Genomic DNA, 21,940 nt, shown 5'->3' with positions numbered 1-21,940 from the left:
GGTCAGTAAAAGGCATGTGTCCTGTGTGACTGGTGGGGTCAGCTCAGTCCTCTCCTGGGCAAACGTGAGGCCCCAGGGCAGCTCGGGGCACTTCTGTCTGCACGAAGGACAAGACCATGGGCAGGTGACATCAGATTGGCCAGGCAGGGCGGTGGCCTTTCCTAATGGAGCCACCCATGTCCAAAACAGCTGCTGGTGCTTTGGACCAGGGGAAGACAGAGGAAGGAACCGGGGAAACTGGGGTCAGACACCATACTCTGGTGGGAATGTGTCCTCTAAAGCTTGATTCATTGATTTTCCTAGTACTGGGGATCAAACCAGGGCCTCACATGTGCCAGGCAAGTACTCTACTGCCAAGCAGCACCTTTAGCCCTCAGCCCACCCAGATTCGCGTACTGGAAACTCAGTCTCCAAATCCAGTTGTTGATGGGAGGTCCTAGAGGTAGATGAGATCATGAGGGTGGAATTCAGTTTATAAGGAGAGCCCACATAATGCCCCCTGCATGTTACAGTGCAGCAGGAAGGCCCTCGACAGACAAAAGCCCTCTGACCTTGGACATTCTCACCTTGAGCACTGCAAGAATGAAGTCTCTGACATCATAAGTCAGTCAGTGGTCTTCTGTTATAGCAGGGCAAAATGCACTAGGACAGTCTCAGTGTCTTTGGTCTGCTCTCTTGGTGGCTGACAGGACTGAGTAGGGGAGGGGGCGAGGCCTGCAGCTGGGAAGTTTGTCTCTGCCCAGGTCCTGTGGCCTGAACACAGAGTAGGGGGAAAGGTTCCAGTCCCACTGCGCTGCTCACCAGCTGGGAGCCCTGGAAAGCAAGGCTTCACCTCGGGACCTTGAGCTTCTTCTCATCTGTCCCATGGGGCAAAAGGTCATCTCCATGCCGGCTGCCTCTCATCAGCCCTGGGGCATGGATGGGGCTCCAGAACTTGGATCTCAAGGGCCTGGCCTCCCTCCCCAGCTTCTCCTGGCCTCTGCTCTGGCCTGGGCTGATGGCCTCTCACTCTGACCATCACTGTGGCCACTGATTGTGGCAGCTCTGCTCTGTTCCATTGGCCAGAGCCAGCCCATCCCTGACAGCAGGCGGAGCCCACTTCTTTCCACTCTGATCTTCTCCATGGTCTTAAATGGGTTCTGGAAGAAGACAAGGCCCTGAAAATTACAAAACAGGGCACATGGATACCATGATGACCACAGCTTTCACCTCCTGGCTCACCCCTCTACCTTCCTAACACATGCAGTCATCAGCGGGCTGAGGCTAGCAAAAGGGCAGAGCAAGGAACAGCTCAGACCCCCAAGGAGGCCAGAAGCAGGATGCTGTGCCCACTCTCCCTCCTGCCTTCCGGCCACCATGCTGTGGCCCATGCAAAAGGGGACGCTATGTCCCTCCTCTTTGAGGCTGCTCTCTCCTTGCCTCCCCCATCCATATCTCTTAGCCTGTGGTGACAGCTGTCCTTTGGGATGGAGCTCAAATGTCTGTGAGCATGCTATCCCACCTCCCTGGGGAGGGTCAGTGGCCTCTCTGGGTGCTTATGGGTTCCGGGAGCGCCTATTCTCATGGTCACCTCCCATCAGCGTCCCAGCTTCTGTATCCCACACACGTCTCTTCTCTATGGCTTGCAGAGGACTCAGGGGGCCCCCAGGCCCTGCTGCAGAGCACAGGTCCAGCTCTGCTGTGAGACCATCCTCCCTCGCTGGCCAGTGCCCATGGCTCCTCACTGGCTGTGCTTGGCCCTGCCACCCCTGACCCTGACTCTGGCAGGCCCAGGTGCCACTCACCCTTACCTGGGGTGACAGAGACTAGCTGAGGCCACCACCCTGCCTACTGTGCAGGCCACGGAAGTCCCTGCAGTCTGTCCTGTGTTTGCTTCATGGGACAGCTCTCATAATGATAAGTGTGCCCACAGGCCACTTGAGAGAGAGGCAGGGATGAGACCATTCAAATAATAGTCACAGTGGCCACTCCTTTCCTCTGACCTGGTGCGATGATGCCCCCTACAGGCTCTCACAACAGCCCTGCCATTTTGCTAATATCGTACCATGTCAGTCAGGGTTCTCCAGAGAAATAGAACCAGGAGGATATATACATAGAAAGATGGATTTGGTTTAGGAAATTGGCTCATATCGTTTTGGGGGCTGGCAAGTCCTACACCTACAAGGCACACTAGAGACCCAGGTCAGAGCTCATGTTGCAGTTGAGTGTGAAATCTGCAGGGCAGGCCAGGCAGGATGGAAACATAGGCAAGGCTTCCAGTCTTGAAGGTGAATTGTTGTTTCTGTGGCAAAACCTCTCTTTGCTCTTAAAGCCTTCAAACTGATAGAACAAGGTCCACCCACGTATGGAGGGTGGAGGGTCATCCACTTTACTTAAAGTCTTCTGACTTAAATGCCAATCATATTTAAAAAATATCCGTATAGCATCATCTCAACAGGTACTTGGCCAAACAGTGGGGCACCATAGACTTGTCAAGTTGACACGTACATACCAGTAGCCATGCTGGTTTATCTTACAAGCCTGTGTGTCTGAACCTTAAGTGTGACTTGGTTTGAGTTTAGCCCAAAAGTCTCTTAGGTCACATGTACACACTCAGTGCTACTAGCTGGAAACAGGAACCGAATGGCCAACTCCTTCCCCTGTGTATAGGGTATAGTTGAAGCCCATTCCTCTAAGAAGTCTATCATGACAAGATAGAAGCACACTGGTGGATGTGATTAACCATGGAACATGGGAGTATCAATGATTTCTTGTTTTTTCTTTGTGCTTTTCAATAATTTTCCAAATTTTTACAAGAACATGTATGACTTTTTAATAGAAAAATCTTATTTAACATGTTCACGATGGGGCTGTAATTTCTATGTCTCACTGTCAGGCCGCTTGAACCACTGGTGGTACATGCATGACTATACCACTTGTGCCATCAATGGTACAAGCTGCCCAATGTGACAGTCATGCATGTACTACTGCTGATGGTTCAAGCAGATGGGAACGGGTGAAAGATGTAGGAGCTGGCCTTTAGCTGTGTGTGTGTGTGGAAGGAGGGGGAGGCTAGCTATGGCTTGCTCTGGGGAAAAGGGATGGTTTTCTCTCAGCCTCCAGTTAAGGAAGTCAGGCTAGGCATGTAACCTGGGGTGCCAGGGAGAGCCCCAGTTCGGGTGATCCCTTGTACTTCTCGCCCTCCAGTCTCTAGTTGGGAACTTGGAGGCTGAGGGCTGCAGGGGAAGTGAGGAAGTTAATTCTGAGCCTGGAGCCCAAGGTACCTGACTTCACCCCATATAGGCCCCGGTGGGTGGTGGGAGAGGGCCACTGGGAAATCTGCTTCTGCAGAGTTCTGGCATGTGTCGGAGGAGGCAGAGCACTAGATATGAACTGCAGCCAGAGGTCACCGCAGAGTACAGGCCCAGCTCTGCTTGGGGAGACCGGAAGAGGTGGTGCAGGCAGGGGAAGTTGGATGAGATGAGGTGGAAGAAGACACAGGCCCTGTTCCCGGGGCTGTGAGAGTGTTGAGGGGTGAAAGGAGGTCATGAGAGCTGGAGCAGTTAGCAAAGGATCCCAGGGGAACTAAAGGATGGATACAAATGGGTTCTGGAGAGAAGGGAAAGAATGTCTTTCTCTGTTCCCTGGGAAAGCCCTCACCACACTATTCTTACAAGGTGGTATATTTAGTGGGGAAGTTAAGTCTCACACCATACCCTTGACTTTTGCATTTTCAAATTTTGAGCTTTGCAAGTGCCTTGAAACTGTAGTAACAACAGTTAATACATATGTAACCTTGGTCCTTGCTAGGCACGATTCTAATCCCATTAGGTATACAACTGGCAACCTGTGTCTGTAAGTCCTGCATCCGTGGATTCAACCAACCTCAGATCAAAAATATTTTTAAAAATTGCATCTATACGGAACATGCACAGACATTTTCTTGTCCTTATTCCCTAAACAATATAATATAACCACTATTTACATAGCATTACATTGATATAGAGATGATTTAGTGTGTACACCAGGATGTACATAGGTTATATACAAATGCTGTGCAATTTTATATAAGACACCTGAGCATCTGCAGATTTTGATATCCGTGATATCCTGAAACCAGTGTCCCTGAGTATCAAGGTATGACTGTACTGTATGAACTTACATAATCCTCATAAAACTTTATTGTTGTGTGGATAAAGAAACTGAAGCACAGAGAGATCAGATAACGAACCCAGGCCACAGAGCCCATCTGTGGTGGACCTGGGAGTTGAAGCCAAGTTGGATCTGGGGTAGGAGGAGTCTGTGCACTTACCTGCAGTGTTATGGTGCCCTTTTGTGGGAAGAGACACCAAAGATCTGTGGGGTCTTAGAAATACCACTCTTGCATTCCCAGGGCCTGCCATGAAATGAGAATATCTGCTCTCTTCCCACTCTAGCCCTCTGTTGATCTTAGCCCACCTGGCCATCAACTACCTGCCCTCTGGCTGCTCTTACCTGGCAGCTGTTTGTGAAGGAAGAATTGGAATTGCACTCAAAAGCTTTTTCTTTTTTCCCCCCAAGTCCAAGTCAGATGGGTGATGTGCAGGCAGTGTAATAGTTTGGAGGGAAGCACATCTCATGATAATACGAAAACCCCATCATCATGCTTATGGACCACAGAAGGATTTAGCCTTTTCTTTCCCTAAGAAAGATTGTCTCTCAAACTGAGCACTAGACCATTGATTCAGGCATAATAGGAGGTATTTGTGTGGAGAACCGCATCCGCGGGCACAATCTGCTAATGTTTTCTTTTTTGGCAGGTATAAAGAATATTGACAAAAGACATTCAAATGGTCCTGCATTTCCCCTGGCTTCTTAGAAAGAAGGGGAAATTGGTTTTGAACATAGCATAAATACTATCATACATGTTCCCAAATATTAATTCTGTGCACTGTCTTATATCATATGAACATAGTAGGGACTCAACAGAAACTGACTGAAGCCATATTGCCTCACGAGAATTGTCTACTGCATTGTCACTGGGTGACCTTAGGGACGTGACTTCAGTTCCCTGGGTCACAATTCCCCCTGTAAAGTGGAGCTGGTAATAGTAGCTATCACAGTACAAATCCTTCTCCATTTGCAATGCAGTTACATCCTCATAAACCCACCGCAAATTGAAAATATCATACGTAACTCAAAAATGCATTAATACACCTAGCTTGCTGCATATCATGGCTCAGCAACACACAGCAATGGAGAGTGTTGGTTGTTTCCCCTGTGATTACCTGGCTGATTGGAAGCTGTGGCTCTTGCCACTGCTCATTGTTTCAAGAGAGCATAGTACTGCATATTGCTAGCCCAGGAGAAGATCCACATTCAAAATTGAAAGTATGGTTTCTACTGAATGCATTTGCTTTTGCATCAGCAACAAGTCACAAAATCATAAATTATCCTAAGTAGGGCTATTCTGATCCGTAGTCAGATGCATATCCACTGCATCACTGGCCCACCCAGTAGGGCTATTCTGTATCTACCTGGTTGGCTGGCTCTAAGGATCTCAGGTATTAATTCAGGCCCACTGGTTAGGTTGGTGCCTGACGGTAAGCCCTCAGGGATTGGCTACTGCTGGGAAAAGTGACTGGAAAGTTGTTTGGGATAGCAAAATATGCATATTTAACACGTTTGCTCATGATGAATATCTAGAAAGAATCAGCAAATTAAAATACAAAAGAGAGAGTTTTGCAAGTGACTTTAGAGAACAACTGGCTTAATTTCCTTCATTTTTGATGTGGAAACTGAGGCCCAGAGAAGTGATAGGACTGAATTCCCTCTTAGGTAGGAACTATCTTCTTTCCCCAGGTTAATTTCTCTATGTGTGGCTGTGACCTAATGACAGGTTTAGAGGTCACAGAATCAATGGACTGCTTTTGGGAAAAGGCAGTTACGACTCATGTTGGCAAGCTTGGCACTGAGTCCCAGGATTCACCACTAAGGAGGGACAGCAGCCATCAGGTTAACAATCAGGCCTCTGGGACATGTGATTCGTTAAACACAGATTGAAGTTCTCACCATGATTTCTGTCTGGCTGCTAATGCTTGAGCATCAAAGAAATTGAGAGTAAGCTTTTAGAAAAATTTTATGGCAAGTAACAGTAGTTTCATGCTTGCTGAATCTGATAAAAAAAAAAGTGGGAAAATGTATCGTGTAGATCTTTATTTTATTTTCTAGAAATCTACTCTTATGTATTTCTCAGAAATGCTGATGAACAGTTGACGGGTCCCTCACCTTAGATGAAGTCTGAGAAGCTCTGCTGTATGAGTCTCTTCTCCAGAGATTCTGATGTAATTTACAATCAAGGACGCAGACTGGACACCAGAGGGCCTCTAATTTCCCTGTGATTCTAAGGAGCATCCGGGACTGGGAGCCACCAGGATCCAGATCAGTAGCGTGGCCCATGCCTGGGAGTTTGTGAGCAGGTCACCTTTTGGGCCTACACAGACTCACTGAACCAGAAACTCTGAGGCTGGGGTGTAGTCCTTGAGGTCATTCTGATGCAGCTCAAGTTTGGGAACTACTACCCTAGAATAAGTTCTTCAAGGTCAGGCTTTGTTTCCTGCCCTGGCAGGGCCCAGGGCCTGGCCTGACAGGCACCAACAAGCACACACGGATCCAGGGAACCCCTAGTCTGAAGCACAGACATGCCTCCACCTGTGCAGGCCTCTTCCCTTCCTGTCCCCACCTGTCCCCTCCCTATGCAGTCATATTGCCCAAGATTCAGCCTGAAAAAACCTCCTCTTACCTCCCTAGAGCAGTCTTTCTCTATCAGGATGAGAAATCCAGCATTGCCTGGCTTTTTCTCATTCATTGCTCATTCATTCATTTACTCAGTCATTTGTTGGATCACAGTTTTCTGAGCTCTTTCTGCCCACAGATGTAGCTGGGCCTGGGATGCAGAGTCAAAGGGAAAAGGCAAATGGACAAGGCTTAGGCCTATGGGTGCACACCACCTTCCTCATCCCTTCTAGCCCTTCCTTCTGGTGAGACTCAGCAAGTCAGCTGCTCCTCTTACCTATGAAATAGGAGGAGTTTGGGCTAGATGAGCTCTCAGGGCCCTTCCAGAGGTAGTGACCAAGGCTTTCCAAAGATGACCAAGGGCTGAGGCAAAGGTCAGGCCCCTGGGCATGTAGTGAGTTCTCAGTCATTACTGGATGAGTGAATGGTGGATGGACAGGGTGGGTGATGAATGGATACTAGAAAGAATATGCTATGGACAGATGAATCAACAAGGGACCAGAAGGATGAGCATGAAGTCTCTCTGTGGGGTAGGAGAAGTGTGTGTGTGTGTTTGTATGTGTGTTGTTCCTAAGCCTTGGGCAATGGGAGCCCATCAAGTCCTGCATCTCTGCTGTCCTGTGTCCTAGCTGCTCATAGGCACAGCAAGCAGCTTATCTCAGCAACCCAAGCAATCAGAGGTTTGGAGAAGGAGTCAGGGGCAGGAAAAGCTCTCAGAGGTTACCCAGTCCCATTTTCTGTCAGGGATGGAAGCTCCCTACACAGCTCCCCCTCTGCTGGGTACCCAGCTTGTGCCTGGGCAGCTCCTCCTCTTCAGGTAATCAGGTCCCACCGGGCTTTGAGGCTGACTTCCCTGACCATTCCAGCCCCTGATGACCTCCACTCCTGCACTCCACACCCGACACCAAGTCTGAGCCTCACACGGCAACCTCTGTCCTCTCCCAGCCTGGAGTCTTCTCAGCTGCCCCATTAGCTTGGAAGCTACTAATACTTATCTTATGAATTATTTTCAATAGGATAAGAAATACACAAATACAGGGCCAGGGATTTAGCTCAGTGGTTCCAGTGCCTGCCTTGCAAGTGCAAGGTCCTGAGTTCGATCCCCAGTACCAAAAAAAAAAAAAAAGAAAAAGAAATTCACAAATACATTGTCATTCTTAAAAACTTGAAATTAGCAGGGCCTGCTTCTGTAATCCCAGCTACTCAGGAGGCCAAAGTGGGAGATTATGTGATTTGAGGCCAGCCTGGGCAATTTAGCAAGATCCTGTCTTAAAAAATCAAAATAAGAGAGACAAATATCTCCCTTTGTCCGCTCAATACCATCCACCTTCCTGAGAACATCTTTTTCTTAAAAATCAGGTTCTTGAGTTCCTTTCCATATTCTAAATTTTGCATTTACATTTGAATGTTTATAGTTCCATCTTTTGTAAAGTTGTTTACATAAATACCATACTGTACTGATGTTCTTTTCACTTCACAGTCTATATTAGCTTTCTGTGTCAGCTCCTCTGTACTTTGTCATTTATGTGTCATCTGTGTATGCCATCTATGTCACGGTATAAATACGGCATAAAATGCCACTCATGTTATCAGCTGCCTTGCACATCAGGGCAGGGAAACACCGCCCTTGTTGGTGGGTCGTGACTCATTTGTAGGGCTTTGCCGTCAGGGACTATGCAGAGAGCATCTTTGCATTTGTTGTTTCTTTTTGTAACTTGTGCAAGGATTTCTCTGAGGTACAAACTTAGCATTACTGAATCAGAGGGCACACACACACATTTTATATTGTCATAGCTACTTTACACTGCCCTCCAAATCACTTGCTTCCTGGTACTTGAGGCTCCCAATATGTTCTATCCCTCTCCACAGCAGTGATCATCAATTTCTGTGGTCTTTCGAAGAGGCTTAGTTCAGGCTTCCTCACAGCATGACAAATTCAGGGAAGTGACACTTTTTAAAAAAGTTAATTTTATTGGTACATTTTAGGTATACAATATAATGATATTCATCATTGGAAATTTTCACCTTTACATAATCTCCCTTGGTTCTTATTTTTTCCCTGTCACCCTGCCCTCCGGGGATCGAACTCGGGTCCTTGCGCTTGCGCAGCAGGTGGCAAAACCACTGAACTAAATCTCCTGCCCTTTTTTGTTGTTGTTGTTGTTTGTTTGGTTGGTTTTTACCCCTCCCTATTTACAAAGACTTTGTTCCCATTTTTTCACTTTCTCATATTAATTCCATTCCCTTCTTTCTTTTCTTCAACCCCTCCCACGTCCCCTTCCCCTTTGCCCCTTTTCTTCCTATTTCACATTATCTATTATACCTTTTAGTCCTTATTTACACTTCCAGTTTCTCACACCAGAGAAACTATTTGGTATTTACACATGTGTGTCCTATTAATTTCACTTAAGAGTATGGCCTCAATGTGCATCTATTCGGCTATAAATGTCTCTAGTTTCTCATTCTTTATGGCTGAGTAGTACTTCATTTTATTTAAAAAAAAACACCCCACATTTTCTTTATCCAGTCTCCAGTTTATGGGTAACTGGGCTGTTTCCAAGTTTTAGCTATTACAAACTGTGCTGCTATGAACATGGGTACACATATATCACTGTGGTATGATTCTTTTAATTCTTTTGGGAAGACAAGTGACACTTTTTACAGCTGGCTTCCCTGGGATGCAAAAGTAGAAGCTGCTAGGTTTTAATGCCTGGACCATAAGTCCCAGAATGTCCTTGAAGTCATAGGCCATTGGCCAGGTCAATCATGGTGCAGGGCAGGGAAAATAGATATCACCTCTTAGGTAGCGCTAAGGACCCTTGGCAACAGAATACAAGGGCTGGAAACAGTCTACCACACATCGGAAATTCTCCCAAAGCAGCTGAGATAAAAGAAAATTTATCATAAGAACATGGGGTGTCTCAGAGAGTCTCAGATCAGGAACTGAAGTCAAGGAAAGGTTGGAATGGAAAATAAGCAACCAAGGCTGTACCTCTGGGGGACATGCTTGTCTGCCTTGGGCTTCTGTCTCCTTTCCCTGCTCACTAATGGAGCAAGTGGTACAGCTAAACTGCTCACCTCATGACTGTGAAGTGAGAGAGGGAGGGGAAGAAGCTGGAGTCCCCTGAACCTCTTCAGGGGGTCCCGAGGGACCTAAGGACCTCCTACTTGGCCCCACTCCTTGTATTTCCACCATCTCCCAGTAGAGCCTTTGGCTGTTCCCTTGAGTCAGAGAGGTCACCTCAGAGTGGCACCCTCAGCCCCCAATTCTTCAACTACCCCAGGATTTCTGAATCCCAAACCCCAGATCAGCCCAACCTGAGTCAACTTTCGCCCCCAGAAGGGGGTTCTTATGAAGAGCATGATATGGCTACAGGGGCAGGGTATCCTTGTTATCTTACTCTTACTAGCAAAGAGAGGTCCATGATAAACAATCATGAAATGAAGTCATTTGCAATAATAATATTAAACCCTGTGTTAGACAGTTCACATAATCTCATTTAATCTTACAGCTAGCTCTTGAGTTAGTACTCTTATTCTCCCCATTTTACAAATGAGGAAATTGAGACTTGGGGAGATTTAGTAAAGCTGAAAAGCTAGAAAGCCATAGAACAGGACTTTCAATCCAAACAGCCTGATTCCTGAGCCAAAGTGCTGGACCACCTGGTCAGAATTAATTAACACTGTCTTGAATTAATGAATAGGTGTTCATGGAGTCCTTTCCAGCTGTTATGCTGGTCTGTCTAGTTCCAAGTTGACATCCTGTGGGGCATATTCTGGCTTTGCTCGCCCACCCTCTTATCCATCCATCCAGCCAGCCACTCATCTTTCTTTCTTTTTCTTTTCTTTCTTTTTTTCTTTTTCTTTTGGTACTGGGGATCAAACTCAGGACCTTGTGCTTGCCAGGCAGGTGGCGCCACCACTGAGCTAAATCCTTGGCCCCTTTCTTTCTTTTTCTACCTCCATATCTATTTACCCATCCATCCATCCATCTAATCAATCATTTAACATTCACTGAGGCTTTCTATGTTCTCAAACCACACTGGACCAGGGGCTCTCAGCTAGTTCCTGTCATTCTTTTCTTTTTCTGTGGAGAAAGGCAGCAGGAATCAGACAGGATCCTCAGATTCCACTCCAGCTCTACTCTACCCAACCTGTGATCTCTCTGGGCCTCAGTGGATTTGCCTGTCTCCATGGGGCATTAGCCCGGTGGTTGTCAGCCCACTCATGCTTACCTGGGGTAAGAAAGCTCTGTCCCCATGCTGTTTCTGCCACCTACAGATGGGGCCTAGGGAGGATTCTTGTTGAGGTGGCATAGCCTTCTGGTGGCCCATGTGGGAGGGGCCCTTTGTTGTGCTCAACAAAGAGCTCCTTATTCTGCTCTTCGCATGGAAACACGAGCCTGTTCCCTGCTATCTTCTGTTTCTGTGAGTGCTGGATGGAGGAGGAACTATACCCAGTGTCATAGAAACCAGGCCAAGTGGGGAGGCACTTCCCCCAACCCTTACCCCAGCCTTCACTCTCTCCTGAAGTGCTCAACCCTGCCCAAGACCCAGATGGGTATGGAGCTGTCCACCCAGGCAGAGATGGGACCGGGAAGGGGGTCAGGGCTGCCTCTGGTTGCAGCGAGGGTCCTGCCTCTTGGGGATGAATGATGAATGGTGGAGGATAAAAGGATACCCTGACCTCACTGCCCTGCTCACATTTCACCTCCTGGAAGAATTAGGATGAGACAGTCAGAAGGATAAGGAAGAATTGCAGATCATGAGGACATATACATGCAGGCCTGTGTATGTGTAACACCTGCAGATGCGCTCACACACAGGCAAATGCTTCCTCAGGAGGGGAAGGCTTACCTGTTCCCTCAGCCATGACCTCTGAGCCACGCACTGCTGTTCACCTTTCCTTGTTCATCCTCCAGTTCATCTCTGTGTTCTAGCCTGACCCATTGTTACAGCCTGGATCTAGAGCATCCACCAAAGGCTCATGTGTTGAAGCTGGTGGTGCTACTGGGAGGTGGTGGAACCCTCAGGAAGTGGGGGCTACGGGGATGAAGTAGGTCACTGCAAGGTATGCTTTGAAAAGCTGTATTTTATTTCTCCCTGCTGGTTTTCTCTCTCTGCTTCCTGGCTGCCATGAGGTGAACATCTTTCCTCTGCCATGCTCTTCTGCATGCTGCCTCACCACAGGCCTCAAAATGATAGAGCCAGCTGACCACGTATTATAGACAGCTAAGTTAGTAGAGATTATAGGCAGAGAGGGACAGGGTCCTTGAGGGAGTCAGTGAGGAAAGACTGTGGCCGGAAGCAAGTCTGAAGAGAGCCAGGCCTCAAGATGGAGACCGTTAGCCAGGCCTGTGAGCCTCCCTAAAGATAAGAAGCAGCTTGAGATTGTCCCATATTTAGGACCACCTGGTTCCCTGTGGGCCTAGATAGGCATCAGATGCATAAGTGGGTGACCAGAACAGCTGGACCCATGCTCCCATCCCTTTTCAGGAATGCCTTTGTTCTCTTTACAATTAGAAGATATAGAGCCAGGCATGGTGGTGCACGCCTGTAGTCCCAGCACTCGGGAGGCTGAGGCAGGAGGATCACTATGAGTTCCAGGCCAGCCTGGGCTACATAGTGAATTCAGGACCAGCCTGAACTACATAGGGAGACCCTGTCTAAAAAAAGAAAAAAAGAAGAAGGTACAGATAAGCTAAAGTTAATGATGCTCACCATATACCCTTGCTATATGCCTTACTTTTCTATAGAATTAGTATTAGCTAAGCAAATATATTTGTAATCCTATAGGTTGATTGTAGTTTGATTCACGTTGTGAGCCAAAATCACATTGTGATTTTGCTGTATAAAATATACTTGGACAAAAACCCCTGAAGCAAACTACTTTTGGGACCCCTCCTGTCTCTCAAGAGCTTTCTCTCAATAATCTTTCTCTTTCTTACTCTTAATCTCCTTTGTCCTTTAAATTCAACCTTTGATATTCAGAGATATGAATTTGACAATCTGACATCTAACAGGCAAGGAGTTATATTTTCCAGGCATACACACTCTGAACTCTCTGAAACTATGAGCCTAAATAAACTTTCCTCCTTTATGTTAATTTTCTCAGGTATTTTGTCACAGTGATGGAAAGCTGACTAACACACCTGGGCTGTGCCATTTTGTCTCTGCTCAGAAACAATCTCTCAGGCCCCTGGTTACCCATCATGGCAGGCAGACGTGTCCCCAAAGATGTTCTTCTCCTAATCCCTCAACCAGTGAATATTAGGTTACACCTCAAAGGGAAGTTATGGTGCAGATGGGGTTTAGATTGCTATTTTGGCCCATTTGTGTGGCTATAGCAAACTACTGGATAATTTATAGAGAACAGAAATGTATTCCTCAGTTCAAGACCAAGGCACGGGAAGAGTCTGTGTCTGGTAAGGCCTAGTCTCCACTCCCAAGATGGTGCCTTGTTGTGCATGCTCTGGAAGGGACGAAAGAGTACCCTAATATGGTAGAAGAGTGCAGGAGCAAAAAGGCCTTAGCTGGTTCCCTCCAGCCCTTTCACAAGGCATCCATCCATGAACCACTGCCCAAGTGCCCCACTGTCCAGCACCACAATTCCAACACATGGGTTTTGGAGGGGACACAGTCAAACCCTAACAGCTGCTAAACTGTTGACTTGAGAGTGGAGATTCTACATTATCTAGAGGGACCATGGTACTCCCAAGAATCCTTGCAAGTAGAAGAGGTGGCAGAAGAGGGAGAACCAGAGAGACGGCAGTGTGACAAAGACAGAGCTTGCTATTCTGGCTCTGAAGATGGACAATGGGGCCATAAGCCAAGGAATGGGGGTGGCCTCTGTACGCAGGAGCAGGCAGGAAGCAGTCTGAGCATCCTGAAGGAGCACAGCATGTAACACCTTGATTTTTAGCCCAGTGAGACCTATTTGGGATGTCTGCCCTGTTGAACAGTAAGGTCATCTATCTATGGTTTTAGGTCACTGAGTTGGTGATAGTTTGTTATAGCAGCATTCAGAGTCTAACATGCCTCTCTCACTTGATACTCTGACTTGGTCCCCAATATCTGGCTGCAGGGACACTATTGTCCAATTTGTGGACAGGTTGTATACCCATGCACAACAGCTGAGACCTTGGAATGCTCCTTTTCCCTTCTTGTCCTCATCCTTCATCGCTGAGTTTGGGCTGGTGGGGGGCCCATTGGCTCCAATATCACTGGGCCCTGGGGTTCCCCAGAAGCAGAGCACAAGCTCTGTTGGTACACTGGAGGAGGGGAGCCGGGTGCCACCAGAACAGCAGGTCAGGGGAGGCTGCTCCCTGGCCTGGGGCCTCAGGCCAGCCTGCCTCACTCAGCCTCATCCTTGGGCATTGTCGCTCCAGGGTCAGAGGCCACCAGGGCAGCTCCTCTCCTGCTTTAAGAGACCGACTCCAAAGCCAGCTTGGCCAGTTATATGTGGGATGTGAACCTGGGGAGTGCTGTCTTTTAAAGAGACAAATTTTTGGGTCAGAAATGCATGAAAAGACCAATACCTATCCAGGCCATTTCTTCTTCCCTCCTCCCCTTCCCAGCAGGGAGCTAGAGGTGGCTCCCATTGTGGTGTTGTGAACATCTGTGTCTCTTTGCCTCTTTGCTGAAGGACTGTCTGGGCCAGTCAGAGATCCTCTCCACAAGCCTGTCCAGGCCAAAGCCAGAGGTTTAAAGATTTCTGGAGCAGCTTCCGCCTAGGACCCGCAAGTGATGGGCTTTTGCTGCCCGCTTCCTGGCTCCTTCAGTGTCCTGCAGTGCCCTCAGAATGCCCAGTAAAAAGAAGTTCTCCTCACCCTGAGGGCCAACACCGTCTTCAGTGTCCTGCCCTATACCCAGAGGCTGCTTTCCAGACCTCTCCCAAAAGATGACCTTGCATCCTCCTCTCAGAATCTGCTGCCAGGGAAGTTCAAACTAAGACTCCCCAGCTCTGCTCTGCTACCTCCTCCTGAGTTCCTTTCCTGCTGCCCTTTGCTGCCATGGGCCCCCGTAAGGCTCCTACTGCCTCTGTGAGGCAGAAGGCCAGGCTGTCTCTGGGAGTATGGGTTGTGCTGGCATCAGAGGCCAGCTGCTCAGTATCAGTTCAACCTCTCACCTCAGAGGTGGTGATTGAGCTCCTCTAACCAGGTCAGTTTCCTGGGAGGAGGAAGAGGGGGAGGGCAGAGGATGGCGCATATGGAAAAGCAGTTGGACCTCAGGCTTAGGACCAGACAGGGCAAGGAGGATGGAGATGCTGGGAAAAGTCAAGGCTAGCATGGTTTTGAACAGGGAGAACCTCACTCTTCCTAGAAGCCAAGGCTGCCCACTGTGGCTCTAATGCTTTCCCTCTCAGGGTAATATTTAAATTCTGCTGGACCCTTTGTTCTCAAGTGGCCCCATCTTTCCATCCTTCCCTAGCCCCCCTCCCTTCTCAACCAGACTCTCCTCAGATTCACTGGAATTCTAAGCTGCAGGAACTGAATGTGCAAAGGCTCAGAGAGGAGCACAGTCTTGCTGAGTCCAGAGACCAGCAGGCTGCAGAGCTCAAGGTGCTGCCCTGGGAAGTTGGAATCATGAGAGCAGCGCGGGTACAGGAAGGGTTACACAGCAGGAGGGGAGAGATCCAAGTCCTGTTTCATCCACTGAGGCCGCATCTATCCTTGAGGGTGTGTAGGAGGCTCTCTGCAGTCTGGGAGACCCTTATGAGGAAGAAAATGCAAATTGCTCTGAGCCTCAGGAATGACAGACACCTGCTGGCCCCAGAGCCAGTGGCCTGGGACCTGTTTAGCCTGGGTGTGAAGGTACACACCGCCTCGCTCAGGCCTCAGCTGGGCACCCGCTGTGCAGAAAGCAGGCACCTTAGCTCTGGGCTGTACATTGGGTTGGGGGTGTGTGACCCACACACCCGCAGTGTGAGGCCCTGTTCCAAGGTCCCTAGGAACACGAGATTTGCTGTCAGAGAACAGGGATCATATCTTCACTCTATGGTTTGATGGTGGTGTGGCCTTAGGCAAAGCACTCCGCATCTCAGTGTCCTGTTCTTATGTATAAAGTAGGAGTATCACCTGACCTCATTACAGCACTGTGATGAGTGAGGGAGATAGGTACAGGACAGGGCTGAACACAGAAAGCCCCCGGAAAAGCTCCTTTTGTTGATTTCCCATTGGGCAAGCCTCTGTGATTCATGGAGCTTTTCCTCTGGAATCTTTCTTGGTACCATTTATTGACTTGAAACCCATGCCATGGCACAGAGCAAAAGTCAACCAGGAAAGGCTGTGTGCTTTCCATGAAATCACCTCCTTCCGAGACTGGCTTCCAGGTGAAAGGTGACATTATGAGGCATGATCAGTGCCCCGCCACTATCAGTGGCTCCAGACTCTGCCTCTGAATAGGCAAGGTTGGGGACCAGAACAATCAGGACAAACTCTAGGGCAGTTACTCCTGGCAGAAAACATGACACATGCAAAGGCATAGCAAGGAAACCCAGTGGGACGTACTGTCTGTGGGCACTGCCAGTGTTGTGAGGGCAAGGGAACCAACCTTCCCACATGATTAGGGACTGTCTGCATCTTTTGCCTTGGCCACTAAATGGCAGTAGCATTCCCTGGGCATTTCCATAATGAAGGCATCCTCCTCTGGAGGGACAGTGCCCTTGGAAGTTGGACCACTAATGGGGGCCACTGGGATATATGGAAGAGCAACAGAGGCAGGGCTAGGATGGGCAGGACCATAATCAGGCCCCTGGGCCAAGTAAGGGGCTGTCTCTGCTCCTGCCTCTGAGTCTTGCCTCCACCCCAGGAGTAGGACAGTGGTCTGATCCTGACTGGCAGCCCCTGGTGGGACTCAGAGGGCTTGGACCACTTCCTCCCCTATTCTCCTTCTGCTGGGCACGAGGGGTCTCACCCTGAGTGTCAGGGGGCACATAGGAGAGGAAAGCACACTTGGCACCTGGGGACACTGAAGGGGCTGGCAAAGCGGGCTGCCTGAGTGCCTAGGGCTCCCCCTGCCTCTATTATTATTGTTATTATAATTACTACTAATTTTTGCAATGCTGGTAATGGAACCCAGGGCCTTTTGCCCGCTAGGTGCGTGCTCTACCATTGAGCTACATCTCTAGCCTCTTTTCTACCTTTTGAATTTTGTTACATGCTAATATGTGACCTATTTATATATAATATTGTTTAAAATAGTGTCAAATTTTAGAAAACTTGCAAGAAAAACACTATCACATAATCCTCAAATCGATCAATTGTTATTATTTTGCCAAAGGGCTGTTCATGGGGTGGGGCCTTTTTAGAGTGAATCAGAAGAACTAAATTGCAAACGTGGCTGCAGGTGTTCGCCCACATCCTGGGCTAGAATCAGTCTTGTCTCCTCCTCATAAAGGGAGCCCTTTACCAAAGGACCTGTTCCCAGGATTGGTGTCAAATACTCAGTGTCGTCACCAGGAGTGGATTTTCTCAATGCCCATATATCAATTTTGGAGGGGAAGGTCCCAGACACCAGCTATCTCTCATTTGCAAAGTGATGCACAATTGTCCCTATGGCTGTCAGCCAGTTGTCAAAGTGACTATCAGCCACTTGGTTCAGTTATGGTTTGTGTTACTGCTCAAAATGGAGTTGTTGGTGGTGTCAAAGCATGGTCACATCGATCATAATTAAAATACCAATTTACTTAGATTTACAAGAGTCATAGCACAGTGAAACACACATCACACCACCTCAGCACTCCTGTCATTTGGCTTTCAGCTGTGGCTCACCCCAGGTGTGGAAGGAAAAGGTGAAGAAGGCTCCCAGCCAGGCAGCCATCCCTCCACTAAGGCCATGTCCAGGGATGGAGGGGAGCCAGATGCAGTGTGGCAGGGACCACTTCAGTGAGAGGACATTTGAGACAGGAAGTAAAGCTAAGCAGGTACTGGTGAAGTGTTTTCTGGGCAGGGGTCAGCCCCTGCAAAGGCCCTGGCTCAGGCGAGCAGGAGAGTGTGTGGCAGCCACTGAGAAGAACAGAGCAGGGGCACAGACCAAAGGGGGGAGTATTCGTGTGCACTCACATTTGCAGAGAGCCCCATCACCACTGTATACCCAAGGCTCTCACTCTCAGTGAGCTAGGAGCCACTGAAGGTGCTTGAGCAGAGGGGAAACGTGATCTGACTTATACTAAGGCAGCTGACCCGGGTGAGTAGGAAGCAACTCCCCCAGGGGACCCTACTCTTCTGCAGGCATCTGGCTGCTGGCTCCTGCCCCCCGTGCCCTACCTTGTCTAGTTACCAAAGCTCTGTTGGCTGAGTCAAGAGGCAGCAGGTCATGAAGAGAAGAGGAGGCGTAAGGCTGTTGTGCACAGGAGGAGGTTATGGGGCTCAGCCTAGGCCCTGGACAATTTGCTGGGCATGTGACTGTGGAAAAGCTGTCTGGAAGGGACTTACTGGAGAATCAGAATCCCCTCAGTCCCCAGCCTCAGCTCAGAGGGCTTTGGAAATAATGCCCCAAATAATTAAAAAGAGATGGTGTGCCCCGCCCCCTCCTTCCTCTGGGGAGGTATATTCATCTGCAAATAAATTAAAATTAAGTCTAGCAATTTGCATAACTCAGGCTCTCGGCTGTGTAAGCTGCCAGGTCCTTGCCAGGAGCCTGTGGCCTACTGTGTGGTTATGCTAATGCTCCACTCCAAGATGCAGCCCCTCTGGTATGTTCTGGGGGCCCAGGCTCTGATCTGTGCGTGCACTCTTAGATCCTGGGCACTGTCCATCCAGATGAGGCAAACAGAATTATATGAATAATTAGACCTGCATACATCCCTAGGAGACGTGGTTCTGTTGGGGGTAAGGCTGTGTACAGGAACTACTCACTACTCACTACTGGGCAGTTCTCAAGCTTCTCTGATTTGCTGAGTGGCCTTGGGCTAGCCCTTTACCTTGTGGAGCCTCAGTTTACCGTGTAGGAAACAGGAAGAAGCTCTTGGCTGATCTACACTGTGAAAGAGGTGATGGCATTGAATGGATGGTGTGATAAGGCTTCAAAGAGAAAGACATGGCCATGCAAATTCAAGGTGGAATTGCATTACGCAGCCTAAAAACATCCACAGTCACCAGGCTGAGCCCTGTTTCTGGGGAGCTAGAAAACTATCTGAAAGCCCATTGTATTGCCGCTTGGAGCCATTTGTCTTGGGGACAAGGGTCCCTTCTGGTAAGCAACAATAGGAGTCTTGCCTCTAGAAAAGCCTGTGGTAGGCCATGGACACAGGTCCCCCACTTTGAAGCAGGGCCCAGTGGCCTCTGCTCCAGGCCCACCCAATGACAGAGGCTTTGATCCAATTGCTTCTGAACTTTGCTTCAGTGGGGATCAAGACCTCATATATGTGAGACTTTGGGGAACATTTCATGTTTAAACCATAACAGATGCCTTCTGTGAAGTTGAGAGAATGCCATCTACCTCATGGGGGGACTAATGGATCACAGAGACTAAGTGCTTGACATATGCATAGTAGGAGCTTCACAATTGACAGCTCTTACTACTATGGTTTTATCTGTCAGTAAGAACTTCAGAGCAAAATTTGTCCAGTAATCCTCCCTGGAGAGGTAGTGGAAACAATTCCATTTGAGCAGATCCCAGCTCTGCAGGGTTGGGCAGGAGCACAGGATTATAGAGTGTTCTTCCCTGTGAGCACTCGAGATGGGGGAAGTCCTCCTCTGGGGCCTCCTAGCTCAGAGGCCCTATACCAGTGATGGTGAACCTCTTAGATACAAACAGCCTGCTATGCCATAGGTTTGCCACCACTGCCCTAAATCTACACCTATGTCTATGCTGTTGGACAGGTTCCTCCTGGCCCTGCTTGAGTCCACTGTCTCCTGCAGAGCTGATTATGTGGGTGGTGGGAAGTGGCTCTGGCTGCTGGATTGGGAGTCACAGCTTCCCGGGACAGAGCATGCTGTCCTCCTTGCTCTTCCTGGGGCCTGCCAGGCTCTCCCCATCTCGGGGCCTTTGCACTGGCTATTCCCCTGCCCCATGAAGACACACAGGAGCAAGGGGCAAGGTGAGTGGGAGAGAGGGGGAGAGAGAGGGAGGGAGAGAGAGAGAGAGAGAGAGAGAGAGAGAGAAAGAGAGAGAGAAGCGGATTCTGACTTCTTTATCTCTGCCAGGACACTCTGAGGCCTCATGGTTGTCAGCAAGGAGTGGCCATGGTCCTTAGAGCTAGTCAACTGTCCCTGCTACATGGAGAGCCTGCAGCCTGCAGATGGGGCCAGGACATCTGGTCCTTAGCTTTCTACACCTGAGACAGTTCCCTGGCTTTTTCCCTTCTGTTTGTGAACCATGTGGCTTCGGGGTCCCATCTCTGCAGAGGGACCTCAGCCCTTCCACCTTTGCAAACCTGTTCCTTGAAGAGAGGGGAGCCAAGAGGCAAGTGAAGTTAGGAACAGAGACCCAGCCTCAGGATAGGAGCCAGGAGTAGCAAATGTTAAGGCCAGAAGCAACTGCAGGAGCCAGATGGGCTGGATGGCTGCACATCCGCCTCCAATTTGGCTCTTGGCTGCTGCTGATGCCCAGATTTCTTAGTTTTAGCTTCTTGCTTACTTTCTTTCCTTGCTGTGGCCTGGGAAACCAAGGCCAGAAAAGTGTTCAGGACTTCTGACCACAGCACTGTCACCCTCGACATTGACCTCCTGCCATTTTTCATGGCCATGGTGGCACACCTTGGATGGTACACAGCCCTTTCCTGCCCAGAGCTGGAAATGAAGACCACGACTTTCTCCTCGGGAGATGGGGCTGGAATGGAGAGGTTAGGGACCCCTGGAAGAAATCCCATGTGTGGCTGTCTCAGCTGCTCAGCTCATGAGAGAGCCCAGGTTTCCTAACGCTGGCCAAGTCTCCACTGCGCGTGGTCACTACCTCACTTTGGCCCTCAGCTGCTCCTCCTCTCCCTGAGCCTCAGTCTTCCCATCTGTGAGCTAGATGGTTGGATCTTCAAGGACCTGTCTGAGCTAGGACTCCTTTTTCCTACTGGCTCTGGGAAGCACAGGGAAAGGCAGGTTCCACCCACGGTGCCTTCTCCCAGAGAACCCTGGGGTGCCCAGCTCTTCCCCCACAGCGTCTTTCTAGTCCATTTCAATGCCCACCACGTGGTGCGGGAGTGAGGGTGTTACTGGGCTTTCTGCGCACCAAACAGCCAGGCTCTCTGATGGATTTCCAGAAGTGGGCTGCCCTTCCTGCCAAGTAGAAGAGCTTTCCTGCTGCATGGTTCTGAAAGAAAAACAAGCAGGTATGCCTTTTGGGGTTTGAAATGAGCACTGTAACTCCAGGGAAGAGGAGGAGCGGGTATTTACTGGCCTGCAGAATTGACCGCTGATGTCTTTCTCAGATCCAGAAGTTATCATTAGAAGGAAAAAATGCACTCCTTGCTTTCCAAGGCATCGGGTTGTCAGCTCCCTGTCTAACAACAGGGAGAAATGAGTTCTCGCTGAATTCCAGGAATTTCCCTGCCCACAGCTCTGCACCCACTGAGTCTCAGCCAGGCTGAGCTCTGCATCTGGAAGGGCAGCCTTAGTTATTCCCAGACGATTTCCCCTCTGGAACATCTAGCAGCCTCTTACCTACCCACCAGGCTCAGGCCCCCTGCTGCTGCCCCGCCCAGAAAAATCTCCCTTCTTCCCAGGAGTGTGCCCTTCCCCCTCTCCAAAGCCTCGGAGAGGCATCTTGGCCTCCTTTGCTCCTGGCTCTGCCCTGCCCCCTCCCAAGAGGTGCCAGAAGTGTTGGCCAGTGTGGCCTCACTTATCCTGACCCATTCATTACCCCTGCAGCCCTGGCCCACTGCCTGCACCCACCAGCCCTGGTGCCCAGCCCTTTAGCCCATTTCTAGTGGCTTTTGACTCCTCAGCCCTAACTCTCTGCATTCTGCCTGACTCGGGACTGCCATCCCCACCCCAGCCCACATCAGCTTCTGCGGGACAGTTTCTGGCTCTTCTGGTGAGTGGGGCACCTCCTCTTCTCTTCTGGTGCTTGACCTGGCTATGCCTTTGCCAGAAGCACACAGACACCCACATATCACACCCCCATCCCCGGCACAGGGATTCTGGTCTTCAGGCCTGAAGGGAAGTGGGGAAATGTTCTCTTCTACACCAGCATTCCACTGCATGCTAGACTGCAGGAAGACCTCTTCCCCATTCTGCCTGTGCTTGCACACC

At 49.3% G+C, this 21,940-nt stretch overlaps 1 non-coding gene across 1 annotated transcript; it reads right to left on the bottom strand.

Moving 5' to 3' along the window:
* Positions 1-4,543: 4,543 nt before the first annotated feature.
* Positions 4,544-4,644, bottom strand: LOC147829198 (small nucleolar RNA U13). Its single transcript, XR_015449433.1, has one exon. It is a non-coding gene; the product is annotated as a small nucleolar RNA U13 (small nucleolar RNA).
* Positions 4,645-21,940: the final 17,296 nt, after the last annotated feature.

Source organism: Heterocephalus glaber, unplaced genomic scaffold (genome assembly GCF_053883595.1).
Source record: "Heterocephalus glaber isolate CG9 unplaced genomic scaffold, H.glaber_assembly_v1.0 deba00000676, whole genome shotgun sequence".
Lineage (NCBI taxonomy): Eukaryota > Metazoa > Chordata > Mammalia > Rodentia > Bathyergidae > Heterocephalus > Heterocephalus glaber.
The sequence above is the reverse complement of the archived record's forward strand: the minus strand, read 5'-3'. Positions and strand labels throughout refer to the sequence as shown.